The 9484-nt window shown below is 33.3% G+C and overlaps 1 long non-coding RNA gene across 1 annotated transcript; it reads right to left on the bottom strand.

The window, feature by feature from the left end:
- Nucleotides 1-5029: 5029 nt before the first annotated feature.
- LOC140749729 (uncharacterized) lies at nucleotides 5030-6772 on the bottom strand. Its single transcript, XR_012103115.1, has 3 exons — nucleotides 6412-6772; nucleotides 5794-5907; nucleotides 5030-5210 (listed from the first exon to the last, which is right to left on the bottom strand). It is a non-coding gene; the product is annotated as an uncharacterized LOC140749729 (long non-coding RNA).
- Nucleotides 6773-9484: the final 2712 nt, after the last annotated feature.

The following is a 9484-nucleotide window of genomic DNA, read 5'->3' as shown; positions in this document are numbered from 1 at the left end:
GAACAGAAACTGAAAATATTGATTAACACTTCCACTCACTTTGACATTGACAACTTGTCTACAGTTAACTCACCCGCGAAAATTTGTTTTTTTAGAAAATGCCTACTAAATTTTTCGTTTACTTTATTGACGGATTGCGTAAAAATTAATTAATATTTTTGCATGAAATAAAAAGTGATCGATTCATTATTAAGTGTATTATCGTATAATATAACAGTTTAGTGGTCGATAATAGTGTTTTTGTTGTAATCACTTAATACTTAGATATGAACGATTTCGAAGTAATATGCTAAAAAAGTGTAATAATTTATTGTATTATTTATTTTTCTGGTTATAGTAAAATATAATATGCTATTATATCGTGTGTTGTGTTTATTCTGTAAGAAATATTACAAAAAAAATATGTGCAAAACATGTTACACTACTTCGTTAGAAGCTATCTATTTTATGAATAATTCAGGAGTTTTACAATAAAAAACAACACAGAGTCATACTAGTTTTTATTTTATTCTTCTAAAATTACAAAATGACTGATATAAATACTATTTCGGCACTTTGTTACACTAAAATAGCAACTTACAATAAATTTGATTTTGTCATAGAAAACTCACGAACAACGAAAGAATCTTCCATTTTTTACAATAAAACCAACATATTTTACTTCCACACATAACAAATAACACAATAAACCTCCGATACACAAAAACAGTAAAATAATTATCAAAATTACTCAAAGATGACCATAAAACAAAACACTGTCGGACTAGTCGTAGAAGTACTAGTGATGTGACCGTTCCAATATCGGTATGTACGCACGATCATCATGCCACATTATAATATTATTTTAGTTTACATTTATATTTTATTATTACTGTACCATAAGAATATTATTATCATTTCCGTTTGTATAACGAAGTTTATTTATTTTTAGCGTTATTTTATTACAAGACAGTGTTGTTGACATTAACAATTTTTCAAACTTTGTGTTCTCGAAAAAAATCTTTAGGCATGTTGAGCTATTTTCGTAGAGTATAATTTTATGGGTTCGCGTTATCGACATGGTAATGATAAAATATATCTATAGCTACAGGATTCATGTTATGTTTTTTACAAAATATGTTTATTTAAAAAATGACCCTTTTCCTTTAGTTTGTCATTTATAAATATTTCCCAGAAATTATGATTCTTATAAGCGACACTATTTGATGGTAAACTAAAACGTTTTTTATTTACTTTTATAGTAGTGTTTTTTCGAAATTAACTCGTTCGATGCCTGGTAGTGAAATACATTTTTAAAATATCTAATTATTGATTTACTTTTTATCGAAATTGACCTCGTAACTCCTATCCGCTCTTTTTATTAATTCTTATAGTTTCGGTTTTAGCTATGAAGGGTCGCTTGAAAAATTATATATATATAATCCTGTAAGGAATGGCGTGCGTTCTCCATGTTGCCGTCTAGGAGCGACTTTGTTGTCTATGGCGGGTTTTCTCCTCTCCCCCCCGAGGCAAAGGGAAAAATATGAGATGCCATAGATTCAAGATGGCGGCCGATTTAAAATTTTTAACTTTTTTATTTATTGACTTTATCCTTATGTTTGCTTCTTTTTCGAATAATATTCGGGTGGGTATTACGATGAAATTGGAAAAAAATGAAAAACCAAGATGGCCGCCGAGATATTTGAGTTTGAAATTTTTCAATTTTCGAGGTGTTTTTGGGAGGTCGTATCTCTTGGGATATTTAATATTTTGTTGCCATTTTTTAAAATTTTCTCGGATATATCCTCAATTTTGCCAAATCGGATTAATTTTTTTTTTCAACAAGATGGCGGGTCGTCTGTTAGGCGATTTGTAAAATGTATGAAAAAAACAGATTTTTTGAAGTGAAATATTCGGAGGTTGGCAACGTTTGAGCGATTTGCTTTGTTCGGGGCGGTCATGGGGCTCGGTCCGAGGTGTTGCCAGGTTTGAGTTTTTTTCTCCCCACTCTTACAATTTTTCAAACTTTTCATTCAAAAATATGAAAAGTAGAAGGAGAAATATTTTTGATGAACATTTTTCACTGGAATATTTTTTTTGGCTGTCGTAATGACATTTGACCATTTTCGTCGATGTCGACTGGCAACACTGGCCGCAGGATTTTTTTTTCAGTTTTACGAAAAATCGACTTCCTCGACCTGAAGGAGTGGTGGGGGGTGGGTTTGATGTATGAGTGGAATTTTTTATTTGCCTCCGTGTCTATGGGAAAAATCTGAAACTTTCAAAATTCAAGATGGCGGCCGAGCTGGATTGGGCAACTTTTTTTTTATTTTGCACCTATCCAAGATCGGTATCGTTTCCGGCTAACTTGAGGGCGACTGATACGATGAAATTAGAAAAAGTTGAAAAAACAAGATGGCCGCCGAGATACTTGAGTTTGAAATTTTTCATTTTTCGAGGTGTGTTCGCGGGGTTGCACTGATGTGTTTTTTTAAATATTTTTTTTATTTTTTTCTTTTTTTTTCTCGGATATATGCTCAATTTTACCAAATTGGATTTATTTAATTTTTTAACCAGATGGCGGATCGTTCGTCAGGCAATTTGTAAAATGTATAAAAAATCGCATTTTTTGAAGTGAAATATTTTGAGGTTGGCAACATTTTAGCGAATCGCCTTGTATGGGGCGGTTGTGGAGCGTGACTTGAAGTGTTGCCAGGTTTAGGATTTTTTTTCTTCGTTCATACTTTTTTTGGAACTTTCCATTCAAAAATGTAAAATGTAGAAGGAGAAACATTTTTAATGAAAATATTTTACATGGGTATTTGTCAGGGGGGTCGTAATGACATTTGACCATTTTCATCCAAATTAACTGGCAACACTGGGAGCTAGATTTTTTTTTTCACTTTTTTGACATTTCGAGTAGCCCAGCCTAAACTATTGGTGGGGGGTAGTAATAATGTATGAGATATTTTTTCGGTATATTATGGTGGTTATAGGAAAAATGGGAAACATACAAAATTCAAGATGGCGGCCCTCCTGCGATTTTCAACTTTTTTTTTACTCTGCGCGCCTACCTGAGATTGGTGTCATTTTCGGCTAATTGTGGGACGACTGTTACGATAAAATTAGAAAAAAATGGAAAATCAAGATGGCCGCCGAGATATTTGAGTTTGAAATTTTTCATTTTTCGAGGTGTGTTTGTGGGGCCGTAGCGCGGTGGTTTTATTAATATTTTTTCGACATTTTTGTTTTATTGGCCGGAGTGTAGCCTCAATTTTATCATATGGTAATGTTATATTTTTTAAACCAGATGGCGGACCTTGTATCAGCCACTTTGTAAAATGTACGAAAAAATGCATTTTTCGAAGTGAAATATTTTGAGGTTGGCAACATTTGAGCGAGTCGCTTTGTATCGGGCGGTCATGGAGCTCGGCTCGAAGTGTTGCCAGGTAAAGTTTTTTTTTTCTTCGTTCATACATTTTTTGGAACTTTTCATTCAAAAATGTGAAAAGTAGAAGGAGACATATTTTTAATTAAATTTTTTCACAGGACTATTTTTTATGGGTGCCGTAATGACATTTGACCATTTTCGTCTTAATCGACTGGCAACACTGGGATACAGAATTTTTTTTCACGATTTTCACTTTTTGAGTACTTGGGCGAAAACCGTAGACAGAGCATATAAGTAATGTATGGGAGATATTTTTTATTTCAAATGGACCCTATGTAAAAAATCGAAAATCCAATGTTGCCATATACAAAAAAAATGTTTTCATACAAATGCACTTTCTACAGGATTATCGAAGATTTCAAGCTGTTGCCACCATTTGACGTAATTTTTTTGTATGAGGCGCTTAATGACACTTATAGACTGTACGAATGTGTAAAAAAATATTTCAGTGTTGCCATACAAAAAATAATAATTTTCATACATGTGCATTTTTGTATGTCACATTTCAAGCTGTTGAAAATTTTTGACAACGTTATAATGTATGACGTGTTTGTATGTACTAATAGACTGCACATTTTGGTAAAAAAATATTTTAGTGTTGCCATACAAAAAATATTAATTTTCATACATATGTATTTTTGTATGTAATATTTCAAGCTGTTGTCTTGTATTGGTAACATTAAAATGTATGAGGCGTTTTTAGGTACTAATATTGTGCATATTTTGATTAAAAAATATCTTAGTGTTGCCATACAAAAAATAATAATTTTCATACAAGTGCATTTTTGTATATGGTGTTTCGGGCTGTTGTCTCCCTTTAAAGACCACCACCACCATGCCCAGCATCACTAAACGTCAGTTTTCTGTATGAGGCGTTTAATGGTACTCATAGACTGTACAGATTTTTGGAAAAATATTTCAGTGTTGCCATATAAAAAATAATAATTTTCATACAAGTGCATTTTTGTATGTCATATTTCAAGCTGTTGTTTCCTTTTGATGTCATTCCAATGTAAGAGGCGTTTGTAGATACTAGCAGTTTTAACATTTGGGTAAAAGAATATTTCAGTGTTCCCATACAAAAAATAATAATTTTCATACATATGCATTTTTGTATGTCACATTTCAAGCTGTTGTATATTTTTGACAACCCTATAATATATGACGTGTTTATATGTACTAAAAAACTGCACATTTTGGTAAAAAAATATTTTAATGTTGCAATACAAAAAATAATAATTTTCATATATATGTATTTTTGTATGCAATATTTCAAGCTTTTGTCTCCTTATTATGTCTTTAAAATGTATGGCTTATAGACAAAAAAATCACGACCATTCTTGGTATTTTGCAAATATTAACTCATATCTTTTCCAAACAGCCCCAAACAGAATGAATAAAACTTCAATATAGGGGAAAAAATGTAAAAAAAAATTTGCACGCAAAACTAAAGAAGACAACCGTTTCGCGAGCTGCTTTAGCAGCGAGCGCACACAAGCGATACCTAGTTCGTCCTTTATATAAATGTAATTTATTTATTGTACACACTTTGAAGTTTTAATTTAACAATTTAACAATGACAATCATCATAACATTTGTATAAATAACCAACTTACAACAACTATAACCGATATTACGTGATCCTATCAACCATATCACATACAAAAACCGTAGCTGTCGTTGTATATACAACTGACTCGTCGCCTGACAGATTTTCTTCTATTTTTAAGGTTTTCATGTTTTCTGACAAGTATAATGACATACTTCTTTGAAATCATGACTGAAACAAACAAACATAAAATCAAGGACACATAAATAAAAAATATATAAAGTATCCATCTATTCAAAAAGCGTTAAAAGTCTATACCTACGTATATCCATAGATGGTGCTTACCTATAGAAAAGGTGGTAAAACCTACTTCTACCTGACTTTTCTACCGCCACACCTTCTTCTACCTAATAATTGAAGGTGGTAGAACCCTATGTGGATCAACTCCGGTGGCACCACCGCCACTCCTACTTCTACCTAATAATAGCGGTGTAAGGCGCTACTGTGTTCCCTTTTGAAGGGTGTGGTAAGGGAGACAAGACTTTTCCGAGGCGTTCCGCTTAGTCCTCAGGAGTAGTGGCGCATCTGTGGCCAACTTCAGGTAGGAATATCTAATCCTATCTAGGGTTGATTACAGATGTCCATGGGGGGCAGTAGCTACTTACCATCAGGTAGACTGCATGCTCGTCTTAGGAGTAGGCTCCACATAGTTTATAACATTATAAAAAGTACGTAATGCCATACATAATTATTGTGGTTGTCCAAGAGGTATACCTATATTAGTATTACATATAATTTATTGATAATTACTTACTTGATGATCAACTTTATAACGAACACACCGCTTTTCAATATTTTCTGTTTCAATACTTCAATCCCAAAAAGTACAGCAGCAGTTTTGGAAAAAGGATTTCTGAAGTTCCCAATTCTACGAAAAAAAAACGTAATTATATTATATACGTAGTAAACATCAAAATAAAATAATAACAAACGATAGCTTTTATATTTACAAAGTTTTAATTATTTGTTTAATTTAAAAAATACTAAAGTTATTGTTTAGGAAGAAAATCGATATAACATGAAAACGGTAATGACGATGTAATTGGTACGGCACGTCCCTAGCGCTTGTTTATCCGAAACCGTACAATACGAAATAAATGTTCGTAATAATGAACAAAATTTCGAATGTCTTTTTTTCATTATAGATTCCCTTCTTTTATACTATTATTTATTATTTTCCCAAAAATACTTTATACCATGACCTAAAACGACATAAACATTTTGTTTTATAGTCCTGATGAAGTAAAATCAATATTATTGTAATGAAGATAATTACACTATTATGTTATAGAAATTGATACGAAACACTATTATACAATAAAACTAAGGTCTAATAATGCATAATATCAGTAATAAATAACATTTTACTTACTGTTTCACTTATAAACACACAAAACAAATCACTACAACTGCACAATCCGAACTCCCGCCATAAACTAAAAGTACTTAAATGACTTAAATCTATGCGTAATACGATGTTGACAGTGTATAATTTTAAATGTCTCAAAATATCAAATATTATATGGATGCCTTTAATTTTCTGTAGCAAATTGGTGTATAATTTATTTATCGTTATTTTTGTCTCAGACACCTTGTAAAAATAATGTAAGATAAAGATAAAAATGTGAATTTTGTTTCACGTGGTAGCCATAGCACACATGTGTGCAATAGTCGAGCGAACGGTAATATTCGGTTTATAGCACATAAGTGTGCAATAGTCGTCGGAGAGGTTAATTGATTTAAATTTTGTTTTAATACTACTCTCTGGATTTGGATACAAGGCTTTTGCTCTACCAAATAAATTGGCTATGCTAAAGTTGTAAACATGTTTTTGTTGCTTCTTTTTCCTAGTAGTAGTAGTTGTTTGTAATATTGTGAGGTATTATTTCCGATTTTATGTTAATACATAATTACATATTTTTTGAAGTACAAGATATAAAAACCTACTCGTCTATGGGTTTTCTGTATAAAGCAAAGTTCTCTTGTATTCGTAAGAATATGGATTCTTGGGGACTTTGGTGTATACCAAAGAGTATAGAAACCATATAGGAAGGTGTATACAGGTTATTATACTCTTTGGTGTATCTGTATACCTTTCGTGGAATGATAGTGGCGTCATCTGTCGAAAAATGGTCGTACTTACTCAGAAGCTCAAGCCTACATAAGTTACTATACTATTTGGCTAAAACTTTTGCTAAAGATCATTACAGGATAAAATGCATAGTATACGTTTCTATAAAGGATAAATTTTATTTATATATATAGATTTGCAGATTAGCCACAGATTTTTCTTACTATTTTGTTATATTTGAACGAATTGTTTAAAGTTACCAAAGGTAGCAACGTATAAGTGTCCGACTTTATGTAGGTAGGTATTTAGGATTTTAAATTTATAATGCTATTTAGAGTTTTGCGGTTAGGTACATTGACGATTAGGTACTTACCATTATGTGCACTGCATGACGGCTTACTACATGCGTTTTATAAAAAGTCTTCAATACTTATGATCGACCTCCTGAAGATAGAAATAGTAAGCTAAAGTTACGAATACGAAGCTAAAGTTAAGTTTGACGTTAGTGCAGTGATTTCAAATAACATATGGTAGAGCTTTACTAACTACGTGGTTGTCGTGGTCATACTCCTCCATACTTATTGCTGACCCTGTAGTAGTGGTACTGCTGTGTTCCGATGCGAGGGTAGAAAGAAACTCTCATGTAGTATACGTTCTAATTTAAACTCGGTCGTTTTTTTTATTTTTATTTTTTTAATTTAGTAATTATAGTCCGCGTAAAACTGCTAGTCTGCTCCGAATATTGAAATGAATCGCGTCGCCATAGCAAATTGTATGACTCCGACTGCTCGCAACAACTTCAGAGCGGACTAGCAGTTTGGCGCAGACTATACATATATACATAATTATATTATTACTGTGGTAGAAATGATTTAATCTATCTAAATTCACTTCTCTTCAGGATTTTCTACCCAATAGGTATGTGTAAACAGTTTGAGCGCGTGTTGCGCAATAATAGGTACAAACTGTATTTTTTCATCAACAAAGGAGCAATAGGCGTGATCTTTCAACGCCAGGCGGTGTTAGGGCGCGAATCATTTGTTATTATTTCTCTCACGCGTCGAGTTTCCAAACAAATTGTATTGTAACTGACAATATGAGCGATTATTGTTCGATTTAGTATAAATGTTCAGATTTTGCTTTTTTGTTATTTATACTGAATAACTGAAATGTTAAAGCTAAAAAGAGGCATAATTGGTAGGAACGAACCAATAAGTCCAAAAGAACAATGTGAGTAGATAGGGACTTTTATTTTTTGTTGAAGAGGTAACCTCCATAAGGTGCCAGTAAATATTGGGAGAAAATCGGTTTATGTCGGATTCCTACAGCCCTAAGACTCCTTCAGTGGCCTCCCTCAACACTATTTGGAGAAGTCAAGGGTATTCAGTGACCCGCACCGGAGACTTCTTACCGCGACGCCCCTCTCGGGCGCCAGGCAAGAACTATCTATTCTGATCTGCACCTTCAAATGTTTATGACGATACGTGATCACATACACCTAATTCTTTTGAAATTTTGGGTTGGGCAGTTCGAGCTCCCACTCTTCGGTACCAACCGGAAACCCGAGGGCTTTCTTTTTTAGTCACTTCTAACGACAGGTAAGAGATCACATAGCACAATTCCGATTAACGTCATTACCTAGTGTTAATTAAATGAGACTTCACAAAGGTAGATATGTCTACCTACCCTTACACAATTACACTAAAACTTATTGGCAGGTTTTTATGGTTTACGTCTAGGTACATTGTCAAAGAACTCTAGAAATAACTAATTGTTCAGTGTACATTAGTAAAAAAACTTTCAAATAAAACTAAACAAAAAGATCAGATTCTTCAAATGTCAACTAATTGAGGGACTGTGGCTTTTGCTGCAAACTATTTATGTCCCACTGCTGGCACAGGTTTTACAAATGGTTGTAGATTCGAGCATACTTCGCCTTGGAGCGTATCGTTAGCTTTTACTAATATTAACTGTAGTACAACTGTTACCTACACATTTCAAAACAAACATTCGATTAGATAATATCTGTCATCGCGTAACATTAGGGGCCTGGGTACAAGTCGTCACCGAAATGTATTTTTCTTCGTTCCCCGACACGACGAGGCAGTGACACGTCCATGACGTATAGAAAGCGCATTGGCGATGACGTCCGATCTATAAATCATATTTTGGGACCGGCAATCGTCCATCCTCCCGGCTGCTTCGCGATATTCGTCGTTTTTTGTCTGCCTCCTAAACCGTTAGCATGTGTGATAGAAGGCGACGTAGCCCCCTCACGTTTCTGTTATCTACATTGTATTATCGCGTCTACATTTATTGTTTATGTTTATTTAATTGTGTATTTTAGGTGATACAAGTACAGATTTAATCGCTA

The sequence above is a fragment of the Epargyreus clarus genome, unplaced genomic scaffold (genome assembly GCF_041222505.1).
Source record: "Epargyreus clarus isolate Ecla_fem2 unplaced genomic scaffold, WU_Ecla_fem_2.2 ptg000018l, whole genome shotgun sequence".
Taxonomy (NCBI): Eukaryota; Metazoa; Arthropoda; class Insecta; order Lepidoptera; family Hesperiidae; genus Epargyreus; species Epargyreus clarus.
This window is presented reverse-complemented; position numbering and strand designations above follow the sequence as displayed.